Source organism: Pteropus alecto, unplaced genomic scaffold (genome assembly GCF_000325575.1).
Source record: "Pteropus alecto unplaced genomic scaffold, ASM32557v1 scaffold103, whole genome shotgun sequence".
Lineage (NCBI taxonomy): Eukaryota > Metazoa > Chordata > Mammalia > Chiroptera > Pteropodidae > Pteropus > Pteropus alecto.
Window position 1 is genome coordinate 14,657,190 of NW_006436288.1, and position 9,166 is coordinate 14,666,355.

The window sequence follows — 9,166 nt, forward strand, 5'->3', positions numbered from 1 at the left end:
GGTCCTCAGACACTCTAGTCATTCAATCACTCTCAAATTCACATTCCCACAATGCTCTAGGGCTTCTCCACTGATCCAATCTCTCACATCTTACACTCTCCTAAAATCCATTTACTGTGCCACTTGCTATTCCTGATCCATGATCAGCAAACTCTTGCTTAGCCCGTGTCTTCCACATGTTTGCCTTAAGCTAACCTCCCCCTGCAGCATCTCTCAAGTAGCAGTTGCTCACCCGCTCACCCCCTACTCATCTCTAGGTCAAATCATGTGAAACACTTAGGCTACTAGGGCTTTAGCCACCTGCCGACAATGATATTCTCTCGTCTACCTGACATCTTCACTTCCATGTGTGCATTCTGTACCTTTTGCTACCCACACTGTTCCACCTTAAAAAAAAAAATCTCAACTTTAGATATTCCACGGTAAGATTATAACCTCTTACTGCTTTTTTCATCAGCTTATAAAGCCTATTTGCATAATTATTTTCATCCTGCTTTATTGAGATGTAATTGACATAGAATGTTGTATAAATTTAAGATGTATAATGTGAAGATTTGATACATGGATATATTGTAAAATATTCACCACAATAAGGTTAATTAACACATTCTTTAGCTCACATAATTACCATTTTGTTGTTATGATTACTTTCGTAGTCACTTTCAAGTATACAACACATTGTTGCTGACTGTAGTCACCATGCTGTGCACTCAATGCCTTATCCGTCTCATTAGTGGAAGTTTGTACTCTTTGAACAGCATCTCCCATTTTCGCCGCCTGCCTCCAGACCCTGGAAACCACCTTTCTACTCTGTTTCTGTGAGTTTGGCTTTTTTAGGTTCCACATATAAGTGATATCACTCAGTATTTGTCTTTGTTTGACTTACTTCACTTTGCATAATGCACTCCAAGTTTATCCATATTCTGTAATAACTGTTTTATTTTTATGCTTTAGCCTCTCAGCATTAACATTAACTCATATAGCTTTCTTGTGTTCTTCAATAACTATTTCATAAATTTCTTTTATATCCTTAAAGACCTTACTTCCTTCTAATACTCAGCAAATGATTTGGACTTCTTGACACAGACTTTTCAATATTTCAGTCACTTCAAACTCAGTATGTTGAAAATATTTTTGAATCCCCCTCCTCCATCAAAATCGCCCTCCTTCAGTGTTCTTTTTGTTTCACCCTTACACACCTTCAATCTATTCTCTCAATATTTGAAAAATGTAAACCTGAAACTCTCCTGTCTACAGGCATCCTCTTCCCCTATTAGAAAGTCCAAATGATTAATATTCATACTATCGCATGAGCTGGCTCCTACCTAGCTATCTCCCAGCCTCATCTTGTACTGCTCCTCACTCCGCCAATCTTTTTCTTCCACCCATACTCAGGACCTTTCGTTTCTTCTAATGTACTCAGAGTCTCTGCACAGGCAGTTTTCTGTTTTCCATCATACCCACCTTACAACTTATCTTTCATATCTCACCTAAAAATATTCCTTCTTCCAATGACATCTCCACTGACTGAGCTCCAACAGACTAGGTTAGGTCTTCCTATTACACAGTATAAAAAAGTTGCATGTCTCAAATACAATTATTAATTAAAATATATTTTCCTACCCTCAACTTAAGCTCCAGAATGGTAAGGTCTGTATCCATTTTGTTCACTCAGATAGATTCTCAGTAACGTCATGGAAAAAAGTGAATGAATAACTTCAAATCAGCCTGTTTACTACATTTTAGAAACTGCAATTATTTCATCTTTATTGTGACTTACACTGTGGTATGATTTCTTGTGGAAGACGTAAATAACTGAAACTCCTCTATTTTCTCAATTCCATGCATCTGCTCTTAGATTATTATCTCCTATTTTCCCAGATCACTCTCTCTATTAATCCTATTCCATCAAAATTTTGTGTCTATACCACTGAAGCTGAGCATGACGAGAAAAACACACAACCATGCTGTTTTTACTTTAAATTCAGGACCACAAATCTCAAAGTAGAGTATTTCTATCCGGCAATCATAGTACATTTCCTTAGGCTGCTTATCGTCCACCCTCCTGGAAGATTTTCTCAATTCTTCCTTTCTCAGATTTTTAATACTTCCCTAGTGTCTTTCCCTTTCGGCTGACATCTTTGCTTCCTTCACTGGGAATGCTGAAGCAAAATTCAAATGAAAAATTTCCCAGATTACACCATCACATTTACCAATTTGCCAACACCTATAGCTTAAAACTCTGGCAACACATTGATACATGAACTGCCAGTGCACCTAATTCAAGTTGATCCTTCCACTGGTGCATTAGACCTCAACTCCTCTCACTCAGGTAAAAACATTGCTCCAGAAGTTCTGCCTCCCTCTCATGTTTTATTATGTTTTCTCTGTTTACACTGTTATTCCCAATGATACACAAGCATGATGTTATTTTTCCCATCTTAAAAAAAAAAAAATTAAAACTTCACTTGACCCTGCTTTCCCCACCAAGTACAATTCCATTTTTCTGTTCTTCTTTATAGCTCTTGTGTTCACTGTCTCAAATTCCTCACCTCTAATTTATCTCTTAATCCCTTGACCTTCCACTCCCAGCCAGACATTGGCCCTGCCCTTCCATTGAAACTGTGCTTATTAAGCTCACAAGTCACTTTCATTTTACTAAGTCTGTTGGACAAGTCTTAGTCTTCATCTGTTTGCAGAAATCTGCGCACTCCTGATTTTCCTCTATCATCCCTGCTGTACCTTCTTAGTCTTTTTTACTATTTCCTTTACTTGATTCATGCCTTTTGTTTTTGGAATGCTTTGGGGCTCAGTCCTTTTTTTTATCCCCTTTTATATCTATATTCACTTCCTTGGTGATATCCTGGGTTTAAATTTCAACAATATACAGTTGAGTTTCAAATTTATATCCTCAGTCTGGACTTCTTTCATTTATACAACTACCTACTCAACAGCTACATAATATTACAAATTTAAACTGTCAAACTGACCTTCTGTCCTTTTCCTTCCAAATCTACTTCTTCTACATGCTTTCCCATTTCAGTTGAGGGCAGCTTAGTCTTTCCAGCTCTTTAGGCCAATATACTTTTAGTTATTTTTGAATCTGGCAGGAAATCTTCGTTAACATTTTCAAATACATGAAAGACCAATCAGTTCTCTCCATCTCTATTACTCTGGTGTGAGTGGCCATTATCTTTCTTCTCTTCTAGATTGCTGCTATAGTATTTTCTCTGGTCTCTCTGCTTTCCTATAACACAGTCAGTGTCTATAGTTGACATGATCACTGGGCTGATTTTTGGTGAAATAATTGGATTTTGTCACTCATCATCTAAAACCTCCATAATGACTCCCTAACGTAGAAGGAAGCCGATATCCTTATCCTTAGCCTAAAAAGTTCTACATGATTTGTCTTCACTTAGGCTCTGATTTTGTCTCCAGCTACTCTTTTTCTCACTCACTCTGCTGCAGCCCAGTGGCCAGCTTGCTTTCCTCTGAACATCTAAGGGTGCTCTATCTTATGGTCTATTCCCTCTGCGTGGGACATTTTTCTCTCAAGGTAGCGTCATGTTTAATTCTTCCTTCAAGTGTTGGCTTAAATGTGAACTTCTGATGGCTATTTAAGTTTTTATTTTACCAACTTATTTAAAATCACAACCCACCTTTCTTAGCACATGATTCCTCTTAATCTGTCCTCTTTATTTAATATCATTATCAGGGGCTGCCATACATATTTTATCTATTTACTATGTATAACTTATTATCTGACTCTTTGAATAGAATTCAATCACCAGGCTATCACAGATTTTGATTATTTTTGTATTTTTGATCACTGATATATTTTATGTCTCATGAAGAATGGCTGACATAGAGTAGCTGCTCAGTACATATTTATTGAGTGAACTAATGACTAAAAATTATTTTGGGGGGGTTCCTTGTTTAAAAATCATTGGCATTTATAGTAAAATGTGTTCCCTGTATTATAAATGTATTAAAATACATATAAAGAAAAAATCAATCCTATCAAAACACACTGTCCTGAAACAGTTACAATTTTATCTACATGTAAACTCCTTTCTATGCATTAAAATGTGACTGAGATGGCAGCTGAGACCACTCTACCACTTCTGTCCTACACTGTTGTGTACTCTCTCTTTTCCCCTAGCATCACCCTGACATGGAACTCAGCACCTTTATATGTCCCCTAAACCACCTACTCACACAAATGCTGATGTGAACAACAAAGGCTTTGTAGATGGAAGCATGTTAAGGGGGTCCCAAGGGAATCTTAAAATCTCATTGGACACTGATGCCCCTTCTAGATTTCGATGCCACCAGAAGTTTCTCTCTGACACCTTTCCTTATAGTTCCCAGTCTTGTTGGCTCCAATCTATCACTTACCTTTTGTTAAGTTCAAATTCTTCTTTCCTTAATTTTGCAAAAAAAATTTATCTCTCTCTCATTAATGCTGAAACTGATATATAAAAATAGAAGGGAAAGATGAGCAAAATAAAAGGCACCTTCATTAAACATTTTTCAAAGAACACATACAGATGACCAATAGGCACATGAAAAAAATGCTCAGCATCACTAATCATCAGGGAAATGCAAATCAAAATCACAATGAGATATCGCTTCACACCTGTAAGAATAGCTAGTGTTAAAAAGACAGAAAATAACAAGTGTTGGTGAGGATGTGAAGAAAAGGGACCCCTGTTGGTGGGAATATATTTTGATGCAGCCACTACAAAAAATGGTATAAAGTTCTTCAAAAAATTAAAAAATAGAACTACCACACGATCCAGCAATTCCACTTTCTGTTGGTGGGAATATATTTTGATGCAGTCACAAAAAATAGTATAAAGTTCTTCGAAAAATTAAAAAATAGAACTACCACATGATCCAGCAATTCCACTTCTGGGTATTTATCTGAAGAAAAAAATATATTAATTCGAAAACATATGAGCACCCCTATAATCATTGCAGCACTATTTATGACAGCTAAGATACAGAAGCAACCTAAAGAGGAAGTGACTACTATGAGAATCCGGAGGTTTTTAAACCAATTAGCAGGATTTAAAAAATGAGGTTTCATGGCTTGAACTAGAATAGTGACAATGAAAAATAATTTTAAAATGAAATATGGCTAGCAGGAGTTTATGGGACTTGAGCCTATGCACCATCATCCTTCTCTTCCCTTCCTTGCTCTTTTTTGTTTGGTCAGGGTCAGTTTGGTATCTTAACTCCCTTCTTAGCAACTTGATCTGCGCATACATCTATCTTATGGCTGTTAAAAATATTTATCCCATCCATGGATTTCATGTATTAATGATAGGAATGATTTTGGTAAAAAAAAACAAACCAAAACCTAGTTATATCTATTTGCATAGTGGTTTTGAATGTTATATAAATGACACATATATTAACTAATTGGTAGATGAGGCAGATACAACTGATCTCAATTTATAGAGAAATAAAGGTTAATGAAGTTTATAAATCTTTCATCTTGGCGATTTATCTAAAGAGACACAAAGCTAATAAGTTCTTCTTTGTTTCATAGTACATTTAGTGTATTCTACTGAAAAAGCATTAGGTAATGAATTGTGAATGTAGTTTGAGAGCCAAAGACCTATATTTGAGGCCCAGTCCTACCATCTACTACATGACCTTGGGCTTTCATTTAACTACAATCACCATCTCTGTAAAATGAGAGTGATAAAACCCACATGCCTTATGGTAAGAATTAAGAAAGAGCACATGTGAAAATATTTTAAAGTTGTATAAATATTAGTTTTCATATTTCATAATGTAGAGAATAAAAGCTTAGAATTTGGAATGAGTTAACCATGTGTTCAAAGCTGTAGTCTACCATTAACTACATGTATATACACTTAATTGATCTCAGCTTCAATTTCACCATCTTTAAATAGTCATAAATATACTTTCCAGTAATTTTGTACAGATTAGGGATAAGGTACGTAATGAGCAAAGTGTTTGATGAATAGTACACATTCTTTATGTTTTAGGCAATATGTCCAATTAAAAAAAATCTCTTCAATTCTTGACTCTAGCTTTCAATTACAGCTCCTGGTTGAGGTAACTATAGCTTTCAGTACTGTTTCTCCTTTGCTATTCACTAATGTAAGGTGGTTAGATTTGTGTGCTCCTAGAGGCACCATTTACATAGGCTACAGTGTGGTCAATGCTTTAAGAGTTGTGTAATTCGATGGCCTGCTTTTGTCTTGTGTTCTCAATATGAGTATAACTTATAGTGTCTTTACTTTCTGGTGTAAGTTCCCATCGCTGACTCATGTCTAGCTGCCCATTTAAGGTAAAATTTTCAGTCATATGTGTCCTGAAATTTATATTAAAAAAACTCAACTTGCTCATGAAAATGCATAAAAGCTAAACAATTAGATTCAGTGAATGCATTCACAGTGGGAACTGATTCCATTCACATAATTTACATTCATATTTAATATGAATTTTCTTATTTGAGGAAAAAGTGAGTTTAAAAAACATGAAAATTGTCAAGTGTTCTATTTGTGGTTACAGTTCAGATTTTTAGTTTTATTTTCTGTAACTTCTCTTTGTTCTGTATTATTTTATGGGAGTGAATAGAATTAAAACTGTTCAAATCTAGCACAATTTATGCTATTTTAAACAATAGCATAAATAATGACTTATCTATGAATTGGATGCTTTCGAATTCTTTCAGATACACCAGTGGTGACAGCCCAAAATTATCTAGAAAACTGTCAAGATAACAACTCATGTTTTTCAAGAGTTAACTTTTAATTGCACTTTGCTTTATATTTCTTATATATTTTTAATATAAAATATTTTCCAGTCATATATACTGTATAAGCTGTCTTTATATATTGTAAACTAATATTGTGCCTTCTGCTTTGCCAGATCAGTTTGGGATGTAGCTATATGAAAATTTGTCTGCATTAAATGAAAAACAAAATAAAAACCTCTAAAAATTAATAAGGAAGATAATTTCAACAGAAGAATGGGAAAAATCTTAAATAATGAAATCCAGATTGCCAATCAATATATATGAAAAATGATCAATACCACTTGGGAAAAAAAATTAAACATTGATGAGATACCATTTTTGTCATGTTTGAATTGGCAAAGATTCAAATAATAATGCCAATTATTGACTAGGGAAATTAGAAACCTACATATGGTTAGTGGGAATATACATTTTAAATCAATGTAAATATAAATATATACATTTCCTAAAAAATAAATATAATATAATCACTTCTTGAGGAAATATTTAGAAATACTAACAAAAATAGCCATTTGTTTTCAGAAGAAACAGATTTCAGGCTCCTCCCGCTTTTTGGATGTGGGAGCTTAAGCAAGGACAGAACAGTCAGATCGCTGACTCTTATTTATCCTGCATTCTGTACAGAGTTATTTACTTGCTCGTTCTTAAGTGTTTTATTTCTTTTAAAAAAATGACTCTAGATACAGAGTCAGTGCTGTGTTGACTGCCTAAAACTAGTTGCTACAAACATGCTTTATGAAAACATTGTTGAAAATCTGAGGCAAAACAGAAACAAACAAAATAACTGGTATACCCAAAGCACTAGCTCACCTGCTAAGGTGTTTGTAGGGACTTTTTGCAAATGAAACAAACGTAGCTAATATGGAAAAGGGGTTTCTACCTCTTTTAACACTTGACTGATCATTGTTTAATTACCCCTTAATGGAAAGAATCCAGGACATTAAATTAATAATTTTGTGAAAAAAGTGGTATATATTAAGCAAGGTTTTTAAGAGATATGTGGTTGCTTGCTTTACTGAAATATTGATAAATGAATTACACTGCTCTCTAATGAGTGTCAAAAATAATGACTAGTAAAGAAACAGCAACATAGAGTTCTCGAAATTAAATCTGGAAAAGGTATTTACTTCAGAGACAAACACAAATAATTTATTATCACTTTATTTATTTTTCAAAATACATACGAAACAGTAAAATTATATTTCAAGTGCTTTTCCATTTTCTTTTACAAAAGTAATCATAAACTGTACACTTCATAACAGCTTTGAGGTTTCATTGTTACATAATTCATCTGAACCTGACAGTATGTTCACACATTCTAAAGAAGACATTGTAAAAATACTGAAATGTGTAACATCTTTTAAAGGTGGATGCAAAACACTTGTTCTCAGTAAGACAATTATAGCTGTCAAGTTTCACGAATGGCTGGTTACCATGTACAAAAGCCAGAAACACGAATTTCAAAAGATTTTAAAATTTCTGTTCTATAATATGGAAGTCAAAGACATTGATTTGAACAATGGCTACGTATTACATCACAAAGTTCAGTTAAAAAGTCACCTTATGAACAATGACCAAAGGATACAAAGCAAGATTAAATATGATGGATCCAAATTATTCAATGTCATGTATGAAGAATTTTTATGGTTGCTATCAGCTTAGAGTAATCGGCAAATATTCTAGACTATTCATTAGTGAAATCATTATATTTAAAATGAGAGACAGTTCTTTTCTATCTTGACTTCTTGATTATTCATTCTGAAATGGAGGTCTTACTTCATTGTATTCCATAATTTATTCATTTTTTTGAAGATGTACCCAATCACGGCTCTCAGTTGGAAGGATCAATAAAATGTTAATATGAATGACTCGAACTGAAGTTGCACTTTTTGTTTATAAAAAACCACAACTGCAAATATTTTGTATGTTAAATTTGGTCTATCTGCTTCTTTCTTATATAATAATGGAATTTATGAAGCAATTCACAGTGGGGATTACTGTATTTTTAAAATGGAAAGCTTAAAGTGTCTTTTTAAAGAAAAAAACAAAAACTAATAAAATCCACAAAATGATCTACATAAATTGACTTAAGCCATGCAATTTTTATAGAGAATGATTCTATGGTCAGTCTGTTCATAGCCTCAGGAATTATAGGACTGTTTTGGTTCACAAACTTTATTCTACAGCAAAATCATAGTCAAACATAATTTCCTATATTGATGTTCAAAACAAAAAAACAATTTTGAAAGAGATAACAAAAACAAAAATTCAATCATTAACCTTCCAACATTGAGACTTACTTCTCTTACCAATTTTCGACTCATTTCTATACTATGCAGTTACCCAATAAATTGTTTCTGAGGAAAT